The following is a 25858-nucleotide window of genomic DNA, read 5'->3' on the forward strand; positions in this document are numbered from 1 at the left end:
TTGCCATTGAAGGGAACAAAGGAAGAAAGAAAAGGCTGGGTGGGGTGGGGCGGGTGTTGCAAGGTGTATTCTGCTTTCCTGGAGTGATTATAGAAAAAAGCTTCTGACAAAGCCACACTCTGCGAGTCAGTGGATGCATGTGATAAAGGAAGAAAGAGTAAAAGGCCTCAAATTATGTGTTTGGAGAATACTGCTTTGGGCTTCTGGCAATTTTGGTGGTTATTTGAAAGGTGGAATCCAAGGAGTGTAGAAATGTGTGATGGCTTCGTGACATGTTAGTACCAGCCAAAGCCACCAAGTCACCACTGGCCAATGGGGAAAATGCACTTTTCAAGGCTTGGCAGAAAAATATCTTTGTGTTTTGCATTTGGGCTGCAGTTCAGTTTGAACTCTTTGAAGACCTTCTCATCTGTGCTCCTCTGGGTTTGGATTTTTGCTTTTAAAATGTAACAAGGAACTCTTCCTGACTGAAAAAAGGCCACGGCCCTGCCCTGATGGTGCATTGATTTTCATATGGTTTAAGCATATGCAGAGCAGAGAAATATCACCAAATCATGACCTTTATTTACAGAGGAAGTAAGTAATTAGTAACCATTAAGTTTATTTCATGAAGGCAGAGGGAAGACTTTTGTCCAGTCCCTGACTGACCACAGAGCATGTGTGTGTGTGGTCTGTCCTTTAGGGCCCATGGCCACACTCTGTTATGAATTTGCCAGAAGAATCAGTCTTTTTAAAAACCGTGTTTTTCCGAACTGCTATGGGAGCAGTCCTAGACCACTTGCTATTCCATAATTCAGGTTAGTAAAACACTGTAAGTTTGCTTTTCTCATTTTAACTTGATGACCTGTGATGAACAAAAATCGAGTGAGCTATTCCAGTTTATTTCCCATGTGCATTTTAATTCTGCATCCAATGCAGGTTGCTCCATCAATTTATATTTTTCTTAGATCAAGAGTTACTATTTAATTTTTCCAGATATTTCAGCTGTTTTAAATTTGCTCTTCTAAGTGCCCACTAAAGCATCAGGATGACAGTTAGTCAACACTTGGAAGTCTGTTTTATGAAAATTTTGACATTACCAAATTTGTTTTCTTTCAAAACTCGAGTAAAACCAACCTCGTGTGAGTTTCCCATTAGAACAGAATTTGCAAAGCTAGAGGTGAAGTACATCTTTCCATCATCATATAAAAGTGTGAGAGGGCTCAAAAAGGCTACAGTAATCAAACTCCATCATTGGCAGCACAGAGGGAACTCTACTCCTCTCTAAAAGACCAGGCAAGTAGAGGGATGGAACTGAAGACCTGAATTTTAAATCCATCTTCATATGGTTAGTGCCATATTCATTGCATTTACCTTCAAGGCCCATCAAGACCCACTCCTTGTCCCTACAAACGTGGCAGATAAGGACAGGGACCTCTCTCTTTCTCTTTTTCTTGTATTTAAATGTACAACTCCAATGATCTTTAGTACACATCACCAGAAGAAAACACATGGCTCCTTTTACATTTTTATTCAGAGGAGTGGGGATTCTAAAGTGACATTTCTGGTAGTCTCTAATGAGCAGCTTTGTAACATGTGCTTGCATATGTATCCTCTAGTATAAAATCTCGACATCATACCCGGGGTGCCACAGGACTTCACACTCTAAATGTCATTAGTGTCTCCTATGTTAACAACCCTAATTGTTTTCGGTGATCTGTCCTGGGTTGTTAGCTGAGGACACCAGCTTTTAACAGGAGATGTTGCACTAATTGCCCGGTTTTCACAGATTGGCTAAACCTTTGGCCTTTTGAAGTTTGTGTGTGTGTGTGTAATCTTTGTTAAAGGCATGCGGATGATGAATAGAGCATTCAGCTGTTCTGGCATCCTCCAGCAGCGACTCTGGACCTCAGCGGTTCCTACCAGAGAGTTCCTGGGAAGAGACAGCCAGCTGTTAACGACCCTGGCTGCATGCTCTTCTAGCTTCACAAGCTCCCGGAATAAGAAGACACTACACAACCTCACAGTTTATAATTTGTGTGAGACCTTGTTTAGCTTTGAATTATTTGGAATCTTACTTCTTGGAATCTCGGATCACATTATACAAACACACTCCAGCCATAAATTCTGCAGACTTGCAAAAGTGGTTACAAAAACCAATGCTCTGAAGTGGTGAAAGCCCTTCTTTGGTGCTTTAAATGGTGTCTCACTTATTTGCAACTAGTGAAATTCAACTATAAAAATTCTTTTCTTAATGAAAGGAACTTCTGTAGTAAATAATCCTGACATCTGTAAAACAACCCAGAATAACAGCCATCTTCAAAGTAACGTGACTTACACATTTAATGGCAAAGAGAGATTTTGTCCAGAAGACCAGGAAAAACAATTTCGGGGACAGGAAGCATTTCTCTTGCTGAGCAGCTACCAGAGCAAATCTCTCTGCTGCCTGGTTCAGCAGTTCCCTGTCCTATGGTAATTTTGTCCTGCCACATGAACCTGATTTGAGGTCCCCTGAGCCAGGCTTGTAGCGGTGATTTCCTCGTGCACAGTGTCACTCCGTGCTGCTCTGTGGTGACAGATAGCAAAGCTGACAGGAGATGCTGGGACCCAGGGAGAAGCCTCCTCAAATTGCTCTCCTGGGGCCAAGGGGTGCTGAGGTGGGGCTGTGCAGAGAGGGAGCCCAGCATTGTAACCTTGTACTGGGCAGTGTCTGCAAACACAAACCTGATGAGCCAAGGTTCAGGGAACTCTTTTGTTTTTAAAGTAATGGGGAAAATATGTTTGGTTTTGGCAGAAATTTGGATTAAATTCCATTTCCATCAGCTTGTGTTAAAATAGAAATTGTGACTCCCTCATACTTGTCACATATATTTTTATTTTCCAAAGAAACGAAATATTATTAGATTCTGAAACTGTAAGACCTTGTAGTGCTTGTGTTTTGATTTATGGCTTCTAATGGCAAAGGAAGCAGTACTGTGTGAACAAATTATTTAGTGATCAGAAAAAGGTAGGAGGCAGGGGAGAGGGTGGGAAACAAGAGGCCACAAAGAAATTTGCCTAAGGAGGCACCTAATGTGATTCCTGTTTCCCAATGGAAGGCTGGGATAAAGTGTGCAGCGCTGAAATGTGACTGAGCCCATCCCAGATATATGTTCAGCAGTGCAGAAAGGGGAGGCAGAAATGGAGAGCAGAAAGATTACTAAACGTGGGGGAAAGGAGAATGTTTGAGTTTTTTGGGGTAGAAGATTCTTTTGTGTGCTGTGCTGCTCCTGCAGCAGTGGGAATTGAGAGGCTGCCTGGTACCGCAGCAGGTCTATTGAGGACTCTCTTCTGAAGCAGTGCTTTAGCATTCATGATACATTGACTGAACTGGGGACAGTCCATTCAGCAGGGCAAGTGAAAAGCACAAAACTGCCCTGTGTTCTGCTCAGCTGCACTACTCCCTGTTTTGGACTAACAGAAAAACTCTGCTCCAACAGCAAAGGAAGCTCACTTCTCTTAGTAGCAGTAGATTAAGCAAGCCTTAGATGTATGTGATTGTTGTATTCCGGCTGCTGAAGTGTGGGTTGGGATGCCAGAACGTTCTGCTTTCAGAACTGCAGGTTGAAAGAGTTTGTCATTCGATAATCTGCACAATTCTCTTTAATCTCTTTTCCTAGTGGAGTCATTAAGTACACAGGAGTGTTTGGCAGAGAAGTGATGGAGTGTGGTATATCTTATTTTGGGAACTGACTTTCTTTTTTTAATAACAATGAACACTTTTCCCGCCCATCACTTCTGTGACTGACACAGGAGATGTAGTAAAACTCCTATTCAGAAGAAGCGTTAGGTCAACCTTCAGCATTTCCTACATACATAAACAGCTAGCACCATTGCCTGGGTAAACCTCTCAGATTTAAAGCCAAGTGCTTGTTTGAACTTCCTAAGCTTGTTGAAAGATTGATCTTAATGTAAGCAGGACCTGCTCACAGCACTGACAATAACACCTTACTTTAATTGGAGCAGGAGGAGGGTGCTCAGGGTATCCAGCAGGCTGTGTCTGATATGACACTGAAGTGAAATTTTGCCAGTGGAAGCAGATATTTTGAGGGTTTATATTATCAAATTACCCTTCTGGAACCTGCTAAACAGAAGCAAGGTTTAGAGCATGCTCATTGCTTCTCTTCTTGAAATTTCTACTTCTTCTAAGAGGTCTCTTGCAGTTGCTAAGAAACTAGGTTCCCCAAATGGACATCCCTTTGAAAATCCTGATTTTTTGTCAGAAGTATTTGTGGTATTTCAAAGAAAGCAAAAAATGCTGAGCAGTTTCGTTTTTTGGGTTTTTTTTTGTTTTTTTTTTTTTTTTAGTTTATTTTTTTTTTTTTTTTATTTTAATAGATGTAGGGGTTTTGTGATGTTTTGGTTTGGTTTTTCGGGGGTTTTTTTGGGAATTTTTTGAGGTGGTTTGGTGTTTGTGTAGAGTTTTTTGTTGTTTGATTGGGGAGTTCTGTTATTTTTGTCATTTTTGGCTTGCTGCTCTGAGCAAGAACAAAAAGAAGCATCTTTTCTCATCGAGACACCTGACATGAGAAATTTGGCTGAGGAAAGGATGTTCATCATCCCTGGGCTTAGGAGTATGCTGCTTTTATAATAGGAGAAAATTGGTCCATGTGCACAGGGCTGACATAACTCAATCCCACCTCACTGAGGTCTCTTTTTCAAGCCTGCATGGCTAATACAAGTGAGGGAGGACCATGGGGAAAGAATAAGGAGCATCTTTATCCTGATACCATGTCCACCTTTTGCTCTTCAGGCTCTGCTTTTTCACTGCCCTGTGTATCTTTACTCCAGACTCAAACTCTCGCAGTGAATAGGCTCCAGGAAGAATTTCCAGGTGCTGAAGTTGTTCCTGTGGTTACTGTGGCAAGGTGACCAAGAGGCTGACTCAGCTGGGGCCAGCTCGAGCACCAGTGAGTGCTGGGGCACACATTTCTGTTGCCTAGAAGATGAGTAACAGCTCTGCCAAGCTTTTTAATGTGGTAGCGTTTATAACTGCTTGATTATCTGTACATTCCACTGCTCTTTGACATGAAGACATCCTCTCGTGAGCTGTCCTCAAAATCCTTCTCTGCTTCTCCAGAAAAGTGAAAAGCCATCATCACTCTTTACACTAACATGATTTTGTGTTCTTCCCTGGGAAAACAGCCATCATTTGAGCCCACCATCAGTCTCTAGCTTGCTCCATTTTTTGTTTCAAGATGTATTATGTTCAAAAATAGAAATCAAGCTCCACCTCTTCTTATTTATACACTCCACGCTATCACCTGGTCCTGAATCCACAGTGATTCTGTGTAAAGATTTCCCATCTCTTTCAGTGGGTGTTTCATGGATAGTATGAACCGACTTGGCCTTGTAATGATATGTTTGCTGGCAGTGTGTTATTTAGCTGCTAGTTATCTGTGTACTGTGGAGAAATTCAGGCAAGATTTGCTATTCGGTAAACAGGAAAGCAGGGTGGGAACCAAAGTCTTTTTATGCCTGTCAACTCCTCTAGGTTTTTTCTACAACAAATATCTTCTGTTTAAGAAAACAGTGTCTGACAAAAATGGGAACAAAATGATCATGGATTTTCAGCTTGGACAAGAAATTGCATACTGCTTTTATTTCAGATTCTGGATTTGAATATTATCTCGTCTGGAAAGGTTTGATGATGTTTTACTGCCAAATATCAGCATGTTCTTATCAACCCCACACCCTGTCTTCTGATCACCGTGGAAAAATGGATCATTCAGGCCTGGTGTATGTTCAAAAAGGCAGTTTATAACTTGAGCAAGTTAGCCTGAAATAAAGAATTATGGCTTGGATGTCTGTCTCCTCATCTGCATGAATTTACAACTTCTATTTGAACTGGCACTGATTTATAGTCTTTAAAATAGCACAGGGCATTTAATTGAAGAGGACTGACAATATGCAAGGAATAATAAGCTGTGAAAGGAATGAAGTTACATAGCTAGATGTTTTCTTTTTCTTTGCAATTTGCCTTTGAGCATAAGTTAAATTTCCTTTTCTGTGTATATAAGATAAGCAGTGGTTATTGGTCTTGTTTGGAATGATTTCTTGATTTCATTAAGGGTTCAAATCATTCTGGAAAAAGTGAGGCTCAGGCCCAGTGCAGAAGTCACGCTGTGCCTAGACTCTTGATCTGTAATGATGCAGCTGCTGCAGACTCATGGATTCCTCCCATCTGCCTCAAACACAGGGATTCCTCTCCTGGTTTCCAGATCTCCTGGCTATTCTGGTTTCTTACCTTTATTTTTGCTTTCTGTTTATAAAGCACTTTCCATTGTTGTATCATCCAAGGATGTCCACTCACTTTTGGGTGGTTACATAGGTCCCATCCGTGCATCCAGAGAAAGTGTGCTGTGAATTTTCTGTTTCCCATGAGTTGGGTATTGAGGCACAGCTGTAAATGACAGCCCAGGTAACCAAGAGGTAAGTTACTAGGCTGTTTCTAGGCAGGGAGAAAGGGGAAGGAAAAGAAAGGACACTCTTGTTTAACAAATCATTCTGAAGCTTTTCCTCATCATCTTAATTATCAGTTCCCCACAATTTCCTTCCATAAGTAATTATGAAGAACAGTCATAAATTGTAACTTAATTTCCCCCAATTAATGTTGAATGATCAGTGCAGGTTGCAGAACTGAGTGATTCAACTGCACTAATGGATCGTGGTGTAAATGGGTTTCATGCATGTTATATAATGCTCTGTTATTGTCCTTAGCTCAGCCCATGAGATGCTAGAAAATCTCTTGTTTGCGCTTGCTTGGGAGCTGGAGTCTGTCTCAGATTGCCAGATCATGTGGGTTTTCTCCTCAGTGCTGTTACCAGGATCCCTGACAAAATCCAAACCAGGAAATGGCTGGATTCCTTATTCAAGAATTATCTTTATGGCAAAAAACTAGTATGAACTCATTACAGATAAGTGTATTTGCTCTATCCATCTCTAAGATCATGGTCTTATTTATCAATTTTCAAGGCCACCAATTTCCCAATGGTTTGACTGAGATCTGCAAAAGCCATTGATAAGAGTTTATTTCCTGTTGTAGACTCTGTTTCCAATTACCATCCTACAGCTTTATGTGCAACAGATCATTGACTATTTAGAAAACAAGATTAAAAAAAATTGTATAAAATACACTTCTTTTAACTTGTACCACGTTCAAATTTTCTTCTTTTGACTTTTAATCATGCAATTTAGCCAAATAATATTTTCATTTAAAAGTGAGGGTGGGATGAGGCTTCCCTGTCTCCCTTTCTGTCTCTCTCTCTTTTTTTTATTTATTTATTTTTTAATTGTCCTTATTTTCACTTATTATCTATCCCTTCCTGCCCTATTTCACGTTCATCTGGAAGGGCCTGGCAGTTCTGAGCTACCACACAATCTTTTCCTTTTAGGAAAGTCCTAGGTATTTCATTAAGTTCTTATAAATTCCAGTTGGGTTAAAGGAAGATCATAGGATAGTTAGATTGCCCTGTTTTCAATGAATAATATGTATCTGTGACTTGAATAAATATGTATTCAGCCTGAAGAAATGATAAGCATTGTCTCCCAGATGACACCAGTTCTCTAACAGGAGGCTTCTATGAAGAGATTTGGCTCCAGCCTGGAGAGATCGGAGATGAGCACATCTCTTTATGACTTCTTGACTGACTTTCAGCACAAGGCCCCTCATAACAAAATCCAGGTCTTGGCCTGAAAAAGGCCTTGGAAAGGCCTCGGAATTTGGCCTTCCATGCCAGAACATGTGGCTGGGACCCACTGTAATGGTGATCCATCTGAGACCTTGGATGTATCCCCTGTCTGGCGGAACAGATTTGACTCGCAGCTACAAGTCCTGTGTGATATCTGGTTTCCCTCACACGACAGCAGGATGAAGGACAAAGATTGTTGGTGAAGGACTGCTGAGTCCCCAGGCAGGTGTGAAGGAGAGCTGCTTTATAGCAAAAACTGGGCCTTTTTAAGCAGTTAGCCCATTATCAGTTAGATAGTTTTAAAACAAAACAAACACAATTCAATCAGCCACCACACACCACCATGTGAACATGTAACGTTATATAACTTGGGTTTTTACCCCTAGTTCAGCTGAGTCACTTTCCCATAGTCCTTTTCTACTTAGCTGAGTAACAGGCCTGAGCCTTGATTTTACCAGGCCTTCCTTTTGTAAGGTCTTACTTATATTCAACAAAAGATAACCTAGTCATTAATAGCATCATATAACATTTCTGTCTTTTCGTATTATTTCCTCTTTTTTTGGTACGCATCTCTTTTTCATTCCTTTGGCCACATTATTGGTTAGTTGACCCAGTTTAAAATCACAGACTCCATCAAACCAAGTATTCTAGAGTAGGCAGCTGTGCTGCCTCTGCTGAGTCTTCTCTTCAGCTTTTGGTCCAGATGTGATTCTCAGTCTGGAAGACTGGGAGCACGAGGAGTCTTTCTGAAGCTCTCTGGCTTTTAACCACGTATGAAAACACTGCTGACTGCCAGCTCCCTCTCCATGTCCTGCTTAGCAGCTCACATGCAACCATATGGGACAAGCATTTTAAACGAGAGGTGATTTGGCATCTAGTTAACCTGGCAAACAAATGATTAGTCCGGATTTCAGTGTGCGGGTTTTCCTATCAAGGACCAAATTTTCATCCTCATTTCACTGAACATGCCACACTGAGTTGGAGCATATACCTTAAAAGCTGAAGGTGATGGGCTTGGTGACCGAGTGTTCCTGCTTTGCAAAAACTGTTTTACAAAAGGCTTGTGCTTGTTGCCCCACACTGCGGTTCCTTTCTACAGCTGTGTTGGCAGCCTTCAGGCTCACAGATCACAGAATCACTAGGTTGGAAGAGACCTTCAGGATGAAGGTGTCATATGCTCCAGCCAATTAGGTATGTAGCTTCATGCTTTATTTTCAAATCTGCCAACTTTGCTAGCTGTTATTACTCAGGAATTTAGTGCAGTCTTCATCAGCTATAAGGAAGACATGAGGAGGAATAGATTTGGGCTAACACCCACTCTGTGCTTAAATGGCTCTTTTACCAACTAGACTGTACCTTGTGAGGATCACCACTTGCTGCGGTGGAAATTTCAGATCTAATGAAACTTTTGAAAGCTCATTATATTGAGAATGTGTAAACACGCTTCTGAGACAGGCACCTTTTTGAAGTGTTCAGTAAAAACACCCGTAAATATCTGCAGTGTGGTGGATAAGCTAGTGCCTGGTTTGGTCCTGGTCTGTGTCAGGGGAGGCCAGTGGTGCATGGGGCTCTCTGTGCAAGGGACAGGGGTTTATCCTGAGCCTGTGACAACCCCCTGCATGACCCCAGTGCGGTACTTGGCTCTGCCATGCCTTTCTTCACCCACGCAGTAGATGCGCTTTGCTGTTCTGCATGGTGGCTGCTCCAGAATAGGAGCAACCCTGCTCAGATGTGTGTGTTGAAAGCTCAGGGATGACTCAGACAAGTGGGGTTTTTTTTTCTGAATTTCTGAATGCAGCATTTGCCACTCTGATTTCTCACTTCCTTCACTAAATATTTGCACTGAGCGCTGGGTTGCAACTGAAGGTCTTCACTGGGTCAGAATAGGGCAGTGAGGCAGCTGGGAGTAGCTCTCTCTGACCACCATGTGCTGGAAACATACTGAGGCTTGCACTGCTGGTAAATTCGATTACACCCAGTGAAGTTCGAGCAATCAGCAGACTAATTGCTCAGGGTTTCACTTGGCAGCAGTGCTAATGTGTGGCACTTCAATATTTTCTCACTTTTTTAGAGATGGACATTTTCTTTCAAGCACAGCTTTATGCCTTTGCTTTCTGCCTTTTAACTTCCCTCTGAGCAAACCATACAGAAAAAACACCCACTTAGCACTGATGGTAAGAAATTTTCTTGGCCAGTGGAAAGACAAGATGCTGCTTCCAGGCTCTGTGGCTGCTCTCGGGAGACAAGGAAACATGCTGTCCCCAGCATATGGGTGAACCAAGATGCTGCAAGACTGAACGATTTGCTTGTGATCACAAGTTATGTCAGTGGCCAGGATTAAAAACTGAATGTTTCTGGCTAACCCTGGGAACCATTACCCTTCCTCATCTGGGGACCGCTGAGGAAAATGTCAGAGCTTCCTGGAGACGTGAGCTGGCACAGCAAGACCCAAGGCAGAACCGCATGGTGCTGGGGGAAGGTTTCGCATATTGGGCCACCTGCAGCTTTTTCCTGCCTCACTGTGACATGGGTTACCTTCTTCACAGGCAGAGGGTACACCAAGGAGGGGAAGGCTCTTTCCTTCCAAGGAGGAAAATGCAAGTGTAGATTCAAGGTTAATTTCGAGAGAGTTTCATGAAACGAGCCACAAAAATGGATTGGGACCTGCGCTGATGTCTTGTTATGTCCATCGTCTGCTATTTCTTCTGCAGGATAAAAGTTAAATGAATTGTTAGAAACATCCCATGATTATAAGGCAGTAACTGTTTCTTGGGCTAAATTAATTTATAAGCAACTTTGAGTAAGATATACATCCTGAGGCTTTTAGTCTATGATTGTCCATGATGGTTTTATTGCCAGATTAATCTAGCATACCTCTGCGTTACTCTTAGCAGGCAGATATGTGGTCTTCTTTTTCTCATCCTAAAATAATTTAATAACGGAAAGATAAAAAATGAAATGGGCTTTCAGTATCAATTTAATCTTCAAAGGGCTTTCAATATCAATTTAATCAGCAGCTATCAGTAGTATTGTCCACTAGCCATAGTGTGTACTCCTTCCTTGGTATCACTGGAGGCTCTGCATTGTTGTTTGTTTGCCTAAACAATGATTTCCATAGTTCAGCCACAGTGCTTTGCTTTTACATTTAACTCAGTTCTGAATTTTCTAGATTTTTTGTTTGTCTGGAATAATTACAACTTTCCACAATATGCTGCTTTTGCTTTCAGATATCTGAATTTACTCAATTTAGATTCCAATTAAATGTTATTTTTTCATGAAAATTCAAGTAACTATGCAACGTTCTGTGCTGTAAATGGCAAGGCAAATCCATTTCTTCTTATGAAGAATTAAAATAATTTGCAGAGAGACCATGATGAAAGTCACACAGAAGTGTGGAATTGAAGGATGGTTTCAGTGGGGTAAACCTACAATTCTCTGAATACTGTTAAATGCTGCTCCTCTCTGCATCAACATGACAAAGGACAGGGTTTAATCCAAAGTCTAAAGGCAAAGTATTGTGAGGGCTCGATTTTCCTTGCAGCCCCAAGCATTTCATTGTCCTCCATGCTCCCATGCCATCTGCACAAGGCCCTTCCCCTGACATGGAGCAGCCCAGGACTGGGCTCAGCTTGGGAGAGAAGCAGAGCTCTCAGCCTGCGAGCAGAAACGCTGTGTTACCGCCTGGGAACTATTGGCATTCTCAGATGAGGATGACTCAAATAGCACGAGCTGTGACTACTGCTGGGAAAATATCATCTGGAGGACGGAGTGAGCCACAAGTACACCCATTCCTTCTCACTGCGCTTGTTTCACAGTCCCCTCGGCAGCTGATGGAGGCAGTGGCTTGTTGCAGGAGCAGCAGCCTTGCCTTGTGTGACTGTGAGTTTCTAAAGTCTCCAGGAAGATTTCATCATCATGGGCAAGACCTTGTCTGGGGCTGGCTGGGAAAGGATAGGGAATTGCCTGGGATAAAAGGTTGTGTGATTGCTGGGACTCCTTGGGAATGAGTATGTCCTAAGCAGCACAATTAGCATTTGAGGCTGTGCTTGCTTAGCTTACACCTGAATACATAAAGAGATCCTGGGAACAGAAATACATCTCTCAGCACCAAAACAGCCATAATTGGCCTGGTGTTACATTGATCAGTGTTCCCTAATGATGAAAGCCAGGCGCTCTGCTTTCCAAATCAACAATTTTACACTTAGCTGAAAAATGTTACCATTTGGATTTAATTAAACACCCTTGCTTGTCCTTGTTGGAGGCAGATAGCAAAGGGAGGAAAGCCACAGTGAAGCTGCAAGGATGGCCTGGCAGCACTGCCCTTGCCAGCAGCACCTCTGGCCTCTGAAACCAGCATGGCAAGGACGGGTGTGTAACACTGGCTAATGTTTTGGAACTGGAACGTTCCTCAGAACTTGCTAACTCAGTACATCTGCAAATGCTGGCCATGTTCCCGGCCTTTCTTTTCAGCCCACTTTTCCTGTAAGCTCTTATGCATTTTCTCTTTGGTTGCCATCAGACGCTGTCAGTAACTCCCTAAGGCACAAGGATGCAGCAGGCAAAGCGCAGATTTGGATGGGGTGGGCAGCATTAGTGCACCTGTACGTGAAGGAAAGCTTTGTGACAACTGGGTAATAGAGCAAATGTCCCCTCAGTTTACCCACCGTGGGCCTGTGTTCCACAAACACCTCAAGGCTAATGCTTCTGCAAACCCTTTGCAAGGCTCGAGGTGACCATCACACTGGGATCCACAGAGAAGCCCTATGGGTGTAATAGATGTTTGGCTGGCATGCAAAACCCTTTGGCACAGGAGCTCAGAGGAAAGAGCTGGATGTATTAGGGATGAAATGAGGAGAAGCCAAGGCACGGCTGAAAATTGTTGCTGTAGGAAACTCAGAGAAGATGTGACAAAGAGTTAGAGAATCTGTATGTCAACATGGTAGGAAGTGAATCTGTTCTTCAGCCCCTAGAACATCTTGTTTCTTTTATGTGCAGGATAATGGGGCTCAGAAACCTGATTACAACCTGCCAGAGTTGCCATGAGGGAAACCTGCTAACCCCTACAGCACTGGGGTTGGCAGACAGACAGCTGAGGAATGGTTAAGTTACAGGTGAGCCCACGGGTCTCCATAAGCAAATTGGCCATGTCTGTAATGCAGAAATTTGCAGTTGTCAAATAGTTAATGTCGACTCAGCCTGTGGACTCATAAATTTTAGTTTAACACGCAATTCTGCTCCGACAAGTGTCTATATAAAAATAACACCTTCCTACAGAAATGATCTGCTATCTCTGTGTAATCACATGCAAATCTGATTAATTTGCTGACTAAATTAAGGGGAACAGTTTTGAAAAATGGGTGTCTAAAGTTAGGTACATACTATTTATGTACCTAAATATGCAGTAAAATTTTAAGTGGCTCTTCAGTCTTGTCACTTTGAATTGCCCTTGGAGTAGCTTTTAAAATCAGATTACCTTTCTGGAGCCCTGAAGTGCAGAATTAGATAAGTGGGTTTGAAAATATTGTCTTCATTTTTATTCCTTATTATTTCTGTTGAAGCTGGAAATACACAGCTGCTCCAGGAGCAGGCAAGCAGATTTATTTTTCATTCCTCTTGCAATTGTACAAGCCAGAAAGATGACAACTTAACTTCTAGATCCCAGCATGAGTTTGTAGACCTGGTAGTTGGAAAAACAAACCAAACATCTTTTTTACTTGTAAACTGACTGCATTTGATCTGGAAATCATTGAGATGCAATAAACATGAACTCCATGATTCTGTTTTTATGGAGTCAGTTTTCTGAGTAGAACCACACATAACAAAACAATCATTATAGTTGAATGGCAATGCTTACAAAAAGGATTGAATGGAAAACAGTGATGACAGAAGCCTTCTGTTTATCCCTGGAACAGCAGCGACAGTGGTAGTGTAAGATACATCCACTGTTCCCCAGTTGACACTCAAGGACTAACTGGTGTTATGGCTTCAAGTGCACTATTTTGCTGGATTTCTGTGCATGGAGGGTGCTCCTGAGCTAGTGGTGCTGTAAGTGGTTGCAGAGCAGCTGAGCAGGTCCTGGTGACTCAGGGCACTTCACCTGACTGGCGCTTCTGTAGCTGTGCTATTGATGAACACTTTTTGGAAGCAAAGGGGTGAAGAGGTAGCTCAGCTTCTGCCGCTTGCTTGGTCCCCACAGACGAGCTCACTGCTGTTCTCTTGATTACTGCTGGCTGTGCAGAGCTTGAGGGGTTTCCTCCCCCCCATCTTTTTATGCTGACATCTGTCTGTTGGACATCAAAGGGCAATCTCTCAAAGCCAGAAAGTCGCATGACTTACGGAACACTTAAGTGATGATCTGCAGAAATGTGGGTGAGTTCACTCCTGGAAGAGGCATTCTGCTGTCGCGATGCCTTAAAACAGCTCTTTGTATTTGGGCAATAACAAAGATTCATTTGAAAGTATTTGCTATCATCAGGGCTTGACCTCTTCAGAAAGTATTCTTTAGTCAGGGTTTTAAAGTGGGTTTGGAAATATAATTATTCTTGTCCCAGGGTAGAACCTGGGCAATTTATGTGCTCAGCTGACTTGCCACTTTGGCTTCAATGGGTATTTATTCCATGAAGTGCATGGCTGCGCTGTGGGGCAGAGGACAGTGGTAATGGGCAGATCAGATACGTGCAGACGGGGATACTGCTCAGGGTGATACATCCTTAATTGTCAGTAGTCTTATAGCAGGCAGTGTGCTCAGTACTGCAGCACTTTGGTGCAGGGGAAGATGACACTGTTTATTTATCCCTTTGTTTTTTTCTCTGGGTGTGAGTTCACAAAAAACATTTGCAAAAAAGCTTCATTTGATGGCCATGAAAAGATTGTTTGTATCATTTAAGCCAGTATACCACTCAGAAAATTGAATTTTGTACGTCTCCTGCCTGATGATTTTCTTTCTATAATATTTCAGTATGCATTTTTTGTTCCAAAGATGTCATTATTGCGTTCATTAGTAGCCAGTGTCACGTATCTCAGCTTTCTGGATTTGCTATAAATGGATATCACAACATTTGATAAGGTTTCCTAGGAAAAGTAAGTGGGGGGTAGATGTATTTCCACAGGCTGAATTTCCATCAGATCACAAGATGCAAGTAGGCATTATCAAGAGGATGTTTTTCTGGACCTCTCAGTCCCAAGTAATATCTGAGAATCCTGATACCTGAATCTCTGAATATCTGAGAACTCTGGGCCAAATCCTGCCGTGGGATCCACTGGGTGAGATACACACCAGAGATCTGTGGACTCTTGGACAGTTCCATGCTGTGTTCCTTAGGAGCAGAAGGTCTTGGTGGAACATCATAGCTACTTTTCCAATGCAGTTTTATAAATATCAGGTTTATAAAAGGCTAATATGAATGTCCTGTATCAAATACCTGGCCATGACACCTGCACTCTGCCATCAGTCAGCTCCCGTGAAGAATGGGAAATGAACTTACACATCTGGCTGTCTCCCACAGTAGCTGGCTCGGGTCACTTTAAGCCCTTAGGGGTAAAACTGCTCTCTGAGATGTGTTTGTGTGGCTGACTGGACTGTGACAAAGCTGCAGCATGCAGACGAGGATTTGGTGAGGGGCATCAGCACAACTACTCACTCCCATGACTGACACACGCATGTTGCACCAGCTGGTGGTGGCAGAGGGGTGGAAACAGATCTTCTTAATGTGCACCTGCTAATATAAATTAATTATTATAGTAATGAAGCCAAAGCTTGATGAATCTGTTCTCTCCAGTCCATTTTTCACTCTGCTTTTCTTTGTAAGCAGGCAGAAAAACATCACTGCATTTCTTTCTTTTCCTTCGTGCAGTTAGTTTGCTATTTCTGATTTGTCATCGCTCCTAATGTTTCATTGACTTCTGGCTGTGACTTGTTTATTCAAAGCAGTAGTAAATGCCTAAGAGTTATTGAACAACTAACATAATGGACAAGTCATTCCAGCAGCAGAGCTGGAGCTTGCAGCAAAGGGTCATGGAAATTCTGGGCTGAGTTGTAGGTTGGAAATGCAGATATGGTCTGTTCTATCAGCAAAGCTAGGAGCCAAATATAAGAAGGGGTGTGTGGTTGCATGTTTGTGTGGGAGAGCAGGGATGCCTGCCATGAGATGTTTATGGAGGATGAACTCTTGGCTGGGGAAAAATATAAAAAATGGGCTATTTAAACTGCTGCAACCAAAGGAGTGAAATCTCACCTGCAGTAGATGTGGGAGAAATTGTGTTTTTTTCTTAATTTCTTATTTACTGAAGGTATTAAATGTCCTTTGGTTGACTTAGCTTGGTTTGGATTGGGGTCTGCTCCACAATGTTATATTTGAGAGAGGCTCGACAGCCACCTGCATCAAGGTTCTACAGGCTACAATAGGTCGTCTCAGATTAAAATATAATTTCCCTATCTTTAGAAACCTATCCAATAAACTCGGTGGACTGTTGCTGACACGCTGAATGTGACAATTTCCCCCGACCTGGAGTTGCCATTTTTTACAGAGCATGCTGCTCAGTGAAACCACCAACCAGTAAAATCCGTTCAGAAGAAGGGAAAATGTGTATGGGAAAAGGATTTTACAATTCAATCTGTGAAATAAAAATATCATTGCCAATATATTGCACTTCTGTCACTCCCATTGAAAGAAAAAATGCAACCTGGTATTGGGCTGGAAAGAGGGGCCCCAGACTATTTCTCTGTGTTTCAGGGAGGAGTTGGATGGTCATCTGACTCCAGCTGTCCGGGATCTATACAGCAGCAGCTTGCACCCTCTGGAGATCAGTCAGATCTCATTAACCTGTAGCCAGTTATTTGTGCAGCTCTGAGCACCCCCTTAGTGAAAAGCAGGCAATTTGCTGCATTTAGGTGATAATCTTTTAGCCTGTTCCATAAAGAAAGGTACATTTGGGATGGAGAACATATTCCTGGTAACTCTGATATCCAGAGTCACAGTCCAGGGGGTTTAATGCTGGATTTGGCAGTGCTGGGTTAACAGTTGGACTTGATGATTTTAAAGGTCTTTTCCAATTTCAGTGGTTCTATGATTCTGTGATAGATGAGATTGAATGCATATACCCTCTGTCTCTGAAACCTGCCCTGTGGCTTTCTGTAACTCTTCCTTCTGGTGAGGATCATTTCAGCAAATTTAAGGCCTGCTTGTCCAGAAAGACATCCAGACAGCCCATGAGACTATAATCCCAGTCATCTCTTTATATGTGTCCTTAGCTGGAACAAACCAAAGGAAAGCTGCATTTTCAACCTATTCGTGATCCTTTTGAATTCAACATTACAATAACATCACAGGTTATTAGCGCAAAAATGTCAAGCTTCTTACAGCACTAAGTCTTAGGGCTATAAACATTTATATAGCATGCTAAAGAGATTTGGGCATAAGGGGCCATACTGGCATCAGGGAGCAGCTGAAAATATGAGTAGGCTAACATTAGATTAAACAGAGGCAGGCGGTAATTTAATTGGCATTTATACGTTGAAAGAAGGAAAAAATAGTAAGTTAAAAAAAGAAATGCGGCTAGGAAGCTTTTGGAAATCAGGGAGGTAATTTGCTCTCCAAAATGATTCACAGCATCTCGTGTTAGCTAATTAACAAAACAGCAGGTTTGTGAATGTAACTGCAGCGGGGTTAGGGCTCCGTGGGCTCGGGTCTCGTCCTCGTGTTCACTGGGGTCTGTTCAGCCCCCTCGGTGCTTCAGCCCTGCTCTTTGGGGGAGCCTGGCCTCTCTCAGAGGGCAGAGTTACAAGTGGCTGCACTCTGCGATAGGAGCCAGATGAGGGTGAGAGGGGCAGGTGGGAGGCAGGGGATTATCCATTGACTGGCATGACTCAGCCATCCATAAAATGATTTCCATTAATGTTTAACGTGTGTCAAGAATGTCAGCGTCCGTAAGGGAGGCAGATAAATTATTTAGCCCTTTGAGTGTCTTGCCTTCCCCCTCGCACTGATGTATGGAAAAGGCTTGCCCTGGTTTTGTTCGGCTGTGGGATGCTGCTGGGGGAGTTAAAGCATCGCTGTTACAGCCGGAGTGTTTCCTGGCCAGCCCCTCAGAGCAGCTCCTGTGGCTGCTTCGCAGTTCAGTGCTTGGTCAGCGGCGTCTGGGCAGTCTGAAGGCAGCTGCAATTGTGCACAGCCCCTGTTGGTGGGCTGGTGTTGGCTGTAGGTTGGTTTGCAGAGGAGTAGACCCTGGGAAGTGGTAACAAGGACAGGAGAGTGGGGGGTGGCAGGAGGTAAGGGCTGTGGAGGGCGGCTCTTGGGGTAGCCCAGCACCACAGTGAGCCTTTCCCTGTGCTCCTGCCTGATGTGCCCCCGAGCTCTGCCTGCTGTCAGCTGGAGTGCTTTCTGCTGCTCTTCGTGCTGCCTCGGTTTTGCTGGTTTGTCCAGAGATGCATTACCCAGAGACATGCCACTGCCCTGTTTGGATGAGCTGTGTCCTGCTCAGGGGTGGGAGCAGCCTCTGTGATCCCAACAGGGCTTTGTCTTCTCTCCCATGTACCCCGCTGCAGGGAGGACTTCTGCTTTTGCCTGCCCTGTGTCAAGAGCTTAGGGCATGGATCTTGCTTTATCCCTAACCGGGGAATTCATCCACAAGAAGGGAAAACTCCCCTTTGAATTGCAGATTTAGATTTTCTTTTATTCTTTTTTTTTTTTCTTTCTTTAAATCAGCTTCCCCGGATGACACAATAGCTGCAAGCTGAAATCATAAGCCCTGGCAGAAAGAGAGAGGGTCCAAAGGAGATGAGCAAAGGCAGAAATGTATCTGGTCAGAAGGGATTTGAGGGGACGTGAGACAGGGGAAATGTAAGCCTAATTAATTGTGAGGTGCTGGTTTGTGAATGTTGAATGAACCACAGTCAGAAATGACTAATTTAAAACCCACTCTGACGTTCATATTAGACACAACCGTCCTTCCTGGACAGGAATTTTTCTGAAGGCAGTGGGAACTTTGTCAGTCTGGATGTGGCATGTTGAATTCAGTCAGAAAAATTAAAAAGAGAAAATGTAGAGTGTTTTTAAACATGAGGGAAATGCAATTGCCTTGTTTGTTTGGGATTTTTTTTCTTTTTTTAGGGCAGTCACAGGCTTTGGGACAAGGATCTCAATTGGCCTCTAATTAAAGTTGCTTTCTTAGTGTCTGGCATGAAATCCCCCTGAGAGGCAGATGTTTGCAAAGCACACTTGGGGCACTGGCATATGGCTCCTTTGTACGGCTGGCGTTTCAGCAAAGTGCCTCCTCAATGTTGTACATAATTAGATATTTTATTTTATTTTATTGTCCTGGAGAAGTTACTGGTGGCTGGGGACCTCCAGGATGTGAGTAGGAGGCTTTCTGGGACAGGGGTGGGAAAGCCTGAGCATGTCACAGGTGCTACGTGACAGGTGCTGGCAGATGCCCTTTTGCAGCTTTTTGGAAAAAGCCTGTTGACTAAACCAACACCAGTTAAAGGATATTATTCTAAGCTACAGAATTTCATAGAGGATGGGACCCAGGGTACCCAGCCTCTACAGCTTCAGCCTGCATCCTTCGTGCAGGAATCCATCAGCAGTTCTAAACTTTTTATGGGATTATAAAATTCCGAGGAATGTTTCCATAAGAAACCCAATTGTAATTGAGAGGGGAATGAAATGAAAAGAAAATATTCATGCACACTAGGCCTGGATAGAGACCATGGGCATGTTTAAAATGTGACTTCAGATTACAAATGGCCCATAGCTGTTTATTAACACCATAAAAGACTGTTGCATCTGGGTGGTCACTGATGTGTAGAGCAATCCGTAGATGGCAAGAAACTTAACCACTAAAAGCTCAAGGTGCTGAATATACTTATTTCCCTCTAGGGCAGCACATCTATCCCTTGTACACTTAGGAAATAAAACACAGGATTTTGTGTCAGATGATCTAATTTTTCCAGTTCTCCTAATGTCTCCCATTCCTTCCCAGAAAGTCCTTTCTGTGATCACCAGAGCAAGTCTTTCCTACTGTCGATGCCTCATTTTTGCCTGTCTATAAAAGTGCACTGCAACAGTTCCCTGCCTCAGAGAACTCAGAGAGGTTTTTTCAGACAAAATTAATTCATGTTTGAAAGGTGCTTTTGAGGTCTGTGAACCTGACTGTGCTTTACTAATGTGGGCAGTCATTATTTCCGTTCTGTAGAGAGGAAAACCAAGATCTGGCACAGTTAAAACGGCTTGTTCAGGATCATAAAGCAATTTAGGAGCAGAACCACAAATAGAGCCAAGTCTTTTGACTAGCAGTCAGATGTGCTATCCACAGGGCTACCTATAATGCCTAATTATTTTTCTAAGTGTAAGAACTGAAAGATCTCAGCCTGATTCCAAAGTCCTGATGAAAATGAAAATGAAATGTGCAAAGGATTGACTCGCAGCCATTGCATTCTCTTGGCATCTCTATCAGTGTATGTTTAAACTGAAATGAGTAAAATCCCCCATGGATGAAGTTGAACCAGAACCTCTGCTGCAGATTGTGCATAAATTCAGTATCTCTGTGATGCTTTGAATGGTTTTGTGCCACATGAAAAGGCAAAGCCTGGCTGTTGGCTTAGGTGGGATGCACAGGGTGGGATGTTTTGGGCTTCGGATGCTGAACACGGCTTATTAGAGGCCACACGTGCACACAGGCTAATGAATTTGCATGCTTGCCGCAAGCCACTCTGTCTTTCTCGAGGCCTTGCCTATTCTTTGGCTTGATTCCAAGCTGAGGCTACTGTTCAGATGTGTGGACATCCAAAGGCTGCGCTGGGAGGCTCAATGCTGCCAAGTGCCTCGTGAAGGGAATAACAATCTGGGCAATTAGCGAGGTGCCCCCAGCCCCAGCGCTGCCTCTCGGGTGTCACAGGCAGGGCAGGGGCTGTGCTGCCAGGGGCTGGGGGCTCACAGGGACCCACCTGTTGGTGTAGAGGGGCAGAACAGCAGCCGAGCCTCTGACGGACACTGGCCAAACTTGGACGGGGAAGGAGCCTTTAGTGCTGCCACCCTATAGCTGTGACCAGAGGGGTATTTCAGCGAGCAGGAGTCGTGTATAAGTAATAGAAAGAAGGACGGTATAAACACAGAGAAAGTAATACTAATCTTGGACTGAGCCTAATCATTACATATAAACTCAACATTCTTCTTTTAATTTTAGAATAAATGTAATGCGTGTAACTTTGTCTCAGCTGGGATAAAGAGTGTGGCATGTGGTGCAGTGGATTAATTTTTTGTGCAGACTATCTGTTTGGTGTCCAGTGTCCTTGCAATTTTTGAAGCTGTGGCATGGATCTGTGTGTCAGTCTGCACACTGGGTCTGGTGGCTGGAGAAAGCGAACAGAGGAGCACGGAGGGGCGCAGCCACCGTCCTTGCCCCAGGGCCATGGTGGTAATCCAACCTGCCTTTCACCCTGTCCTTGCCACACTCCAGTCTGCAGTCCTAAACGCTTCCTGTGAGACCAGGTATTACCCTTTATTGGTTATTCAGGAGAAGTATATACTTCTGGGTTAGTCTTCAGTAATAGTTGGTAAAAATATTTACGGCTTAATTTTGTGGGTTTTCCTCTCTGATGCTGTCTTTAGATTCAATTCAATTGAATCCTTCCTTCCTCTGTGAAATCAAAGCCTGCTCTTGTGCTGCCTGCAGTGGGGAAGGATGGCAGGAGAGCCTTGCAGGCTCCCGGGGAGCTCAGGGCACCAAAATGCTCTTTCTTTGCACCAGGGATCAGGCTGTTGTCCACAGAGGAGCGATCGGCAGATGCAGAGTGTCCAGCCTCATTTATCTCTGCCAGATGGTGTTAAAATACTAGTCTGGAGCACATGTTGCTTCTATTCAACCAAATGCTTGTGCCATGCTGTGGCCTCTCTGCCTTTGAACCAATGAGCCTCAGCCAGCAAAATCCCAGTGGCAAAGGCCCCAGCAGGCCTTGGCTAAGCCCCTCAGTGTGGCTTGTGGAAAAGCAGAGAAATCAAAGTGGGAAGGCTCACAGCCCTGCAGGGACAGACAATAGCCTGCGGGAAGGGGAGGAAGGGGTTAAAGAGGGTTTAGCGCACACAAAAAGTAAATATTTGAGGCATAAATGCAGAAGGAAAGAATAATGGAGAGAGAAGGGCAGGAGGAGGAAACCAGAAGTGTAAAGAGAAGAAAAAAGAGGATTATATTCTGCTGGGAAACAAAGGGATGTTTGTACGAGAAAAACATTGGGGAAATGAGGGTTCAGCTCTGCACAAACTTTCTGTCTGACACTGGACAAGTCAATCTCCCTGTGTCTCAGTTTGCAAAAGCTACAATGGGAATACTAAAGTCTCCTTTGTTCTGCCTGTCTCTGCTCACATCAGATGTCCCTTCTGTTTGTGTGTTGTAGAAAGCCAAGACGCTACAGTACTGCAAAGACAAATTAATTCCACTGAGACTTTGAATGGGGTGGGAAATAAAAAGGTAGGAAGGCAATAGGCTACGATAAACCTGAACGATAAATGCCCCAAAAACTGGGGTGTGGAAGTGGGGGTATAGAAATACAAGAGAGGCCTTTACTGGGGGAAGAAGAAATATGGACCAGATTAATCCTACTGTTGCATCCTGGACTCCAGTGGAGTTCCTCGAGGGATGGGTTTAGCCCAAGGAGTTCAGTTTTGTTTGGTTAAAGAAACTTTATGCCAAAGTTTTTAAATAGTCAAAACTGTTCTAAGAACTATGAGAATGTGGGCTGCCTTTCCTGAAACATTGCATGGGACTTGGGATGAACAACTCTTGCTGAAGGCATCAGGAGCCAAGTGATTAAGCCCCATGCAGTGCTCTGACAGGAGGCCTTCTTCTTGCCTACACATACTTTTTTTAAGTATAGAAAGTATTTCCATATTTCCAGCAGCTGATCTTTATTTGAAGCCAAGAGCTGCATTTTTCAGATTAGAACTGAAGCTTTTCTAGGAAAAGCCACTCTGGAGCAGACCATTGCTCCATCTAGCCCAAGACGGTGTCTCCAGCAGAGACTCTGCACTCTGCTTCGAGAAAGAAATGCTAAAGCTCACAGGGTTCTCTCTTCTCTCTGGGGATAATTTATTTTTCACTCCGAGAGTTAGAGCTTGGCTTTCACTTCAAAGTCTGTAGGCTTACATTCTTTCCAAAACTCTTGCTTATTTTATTAATCTTTACGGTTCTCTGGAGATGTTTGTTGTTTGCTGATCTCCAACGTGTTCAGGAAGCCCCTTGAGCTGCTGACCTCCATGTCCTTCGGCAGCGAGCTCTCCAGGCCAACTGGGGCATTTGTGAAGGGGAAAAACAAATTTTCTCAGTTTCAGGATTGTTGCCTTTACCGTGGAAGCATGCCTTAAGCTTCTCAGCTCACCCATCTGGCTTCTCATTACAACATCTCGTCTAAAACTGTGAGCTGCTTCTGCCACCCAGGGAATCCCTGCTAGGAGATGTTCTGTGCACGTGCGATGCTGCTCTGCTCTGAAATGTGACTCAGCCGTGCTGAGGATCCACTCTTAATTCTTCAGTGCTTCCAAGTTTACAAGAACACATTATACTGTCAGCTGCTCAGGCTGGCATGGTGTGCTTTCTTCTTGGGTCACTGGAATAATGAAAGTTTGTGTCCAGTCACAGTGTCCCTGCTCCCTGGATAGCACACAAAGCCAGGATGTGATGCAGTGAGGAGCTGCAGGGTGACAGGGTCGCAGTGTCACGCTCTCTGTGCCTCTCTCTTGGTAAAGAGGTGATTGCAGTGCTCGAGTGTCTTGGCAGACCATGCAGGTAGAAAGCAAGAGGGGCTCTGTTGTGTAGTCCCATGCTTATGAGGATGGTGAACCAGCAAACCAATGCATGGACAAAGGCAGGATGGCTCAGCCTGCCCTTCCTTCATCCCTCTGTCTGTCTCTGTCCGTCTGCTGCAGAAGGGCTGTCTGAAAGGAGCAGCAGAGAGGTGTAGAGAAGGCAACAAAGCACAGCCTTTATGTGCACGGGGCTCTGCAGCAGAATGAGATGGTGCTCTGCAGACATGGCCTTGGATCCAGCACACAAACAAACAAAACTATGTATTAGAAACAGCTGGGGAAGAGGATGAAAATGAGCATCATTAGGGATATGCTTATAATAACTTACAAACTGGGGAATGCATCATTGCTGTGCTGGCCCCTCCTGGAGACAGACTGGGAGTTGCTTTTGGAGTCTTTATTAGAGCCATTGGTTTTCCCATTTATGCATACCTTGGAAACCTGACGGCATGCTCTGAGATGTAGGCACCAGTGCAAGGATTTTGTCAGGAACTGGAGCAACCTCTGGAAGCACTGGCCATGGCTACATCTACGGGTCATGAGCTGCCACTTGGTTAAGTACCATGCATTGCTTTAGGCACTGATCTGCCTTCCAGACTTTCCTTCTACATCCCAAGGGAAGTTTTTCAGCTCTTGGGACTTCTTGTCTATTCCCTGCTTGTAGGACAGGCTTGTAGTTTTTCAATTCATTCATCATTTACTTTGGAGTGTGTCTGACCTGTCTTGGGTGATACTGAGAATGGGGAAAGTTCCTGCTGCAGCACTGTCCCCACTCAAATCTTTCCTTGCCTTTGCTGTGCACAGTCAGGACATCAGGGCTGTTACCAGAGAGCTCTTGCCTGCAGCCTGCCCTGCTACAGCTCAGGAGGTGAGCACCTTTTAAATTCATACATTTTTCTCCTGGTCTCCATGCATATATCCTCTGTGAGATGCAGTCCTTCCTTGCAGGAGAGTGTCTGAAACTGGCCTTCAGCCCGCAGTATAGTGGGTTCTTTCTAAGAAGTCCTTATAGTGTGCTTTACATACACCCACTGGCTTTTTTTAGAAATGTTCACAAAGATTTCATTTGTGTACTGTCTGCGGCACAGTTGGGTGCCTAAGAATTGACTTTGCCATTTCCCTGACAAATTGAACAAATACTGGGCAAAACTCAACTTGCACTGACACTGCAGAGCTTGCAGCTGGATAAATTTGACCCAGTACTCCACTAGAGTGTCTTCAAACCCTCATGATGTGTCTCATCATGAGCTGTTCCTGTTTGCTTCATGGTTGGATGAGATGCTTATATACAAAGCTTCTTAAATTCCAAATGGTGCCTGTGGCTGAGCACTTCCCACCTTTGATGTGAGAACTAGCCACAGCCTGGGATCTGAGAGGTTATTCTTGTTAAGAGGATAAGTTAATAGCAAAGTCTCATATATTTAACACAGAGTGCACAAAGTCCTGCCTACTTGAACACAGAAAGGTTTCAGCAATCAGGACTCATTTCCCTGGTCCCAAAACACTTTACTGACAAAATGCACTCTTTAGGTATCCCCTGGGACTGTCCTGCAGTGCCTGTTCGAATTGCAGTTACACTGGTCTTGGCCTTGCATTGAATTACCTCACTCCTTTGAGTGCTAGTTTTCACTAGCTTAAGGCTTAGCTGGTGAGCTTACACACCTCCTGGAGCTGAGTGTCACAGAGGTGACACCTGAGAGCAAGTGGGGACACAGAGAGGAAGCTGTAGCCTTTGGTCACCAGGGAGGGACATATTTACTGTACAAGACAGCCTTGTTGTACAATCTGCCTGTGACTGGCAAAAAACACTAACTCAACCATAATAATATAAACACTTGTAGGTCGGCTGCAGGTGAAAATGGATGTTTCAGTCTTCATCCTGTCTGTTCCAAATGTCTGCATGGATTGAACCACTTTGCCTTTGCAGGCTGCATGATGGGAGCAATAGATGACAATGTAAAGGGGGTGTTTTTATCCCCAGTCCCAATTTCAGACCCAAATGGTCAGGTACCATCTGCTGTGTTCAGCAAGGAGGGTGTGAGGGCTGCTGCAGTGTTGCCCTTTTTCTAGAAAGCTGCTTAGTGAGAGGACTTTCTTACCTTGGCACCATCTCAGAAGAGTGGTGGTCACTTCCTGCCTGTGAAAGGCACAAAGTGAAAATAAAGGTTTCAAATGTGAGGTATTCTTTGGTGAGCTGGAATAGATCTACGGCCATATGGGAGATCACTTGTCATGATGGCTATTATTCACTACCCGGTGATGGATGAGTTATTTTTCAGGGGAACTACAATGGAGTCCTTCAAAGCCACCTTTTGTGGGAATAGCAGTGGCTGGCTTGCTCTGGGGTGATCC

General features: G+C 43.8%; 1 protein-coding gene across 1 annotated transcript in view; it reads left to right on the plus strand.

The window, feature by feature from the left end:
- KALRN (kalirin RhoGEF kinase) overlaps positions 1-25858 on the plus strand; it is a 432237-nt gene that overhangs the window by 94722 nt on the left and 311657 nt on the right. The window lies entirely within an intron of this gene.

The sequence above is a fragment of the Sylvia atricapilla genome, chromosome 7, assembly GCF_009819655.1.
Source record: "Sylvia atricapilla isolate bSylAtr1 chromosome 7, bSylAtr1.pri, whole genome shotgun sequence".
Classification (NCBI taxonomy): Eukaryota; Metazoa; Chordata; class Aves; order Passeriformes; family Sylviidae; genus Sylvia; species Sylvia atricapilla.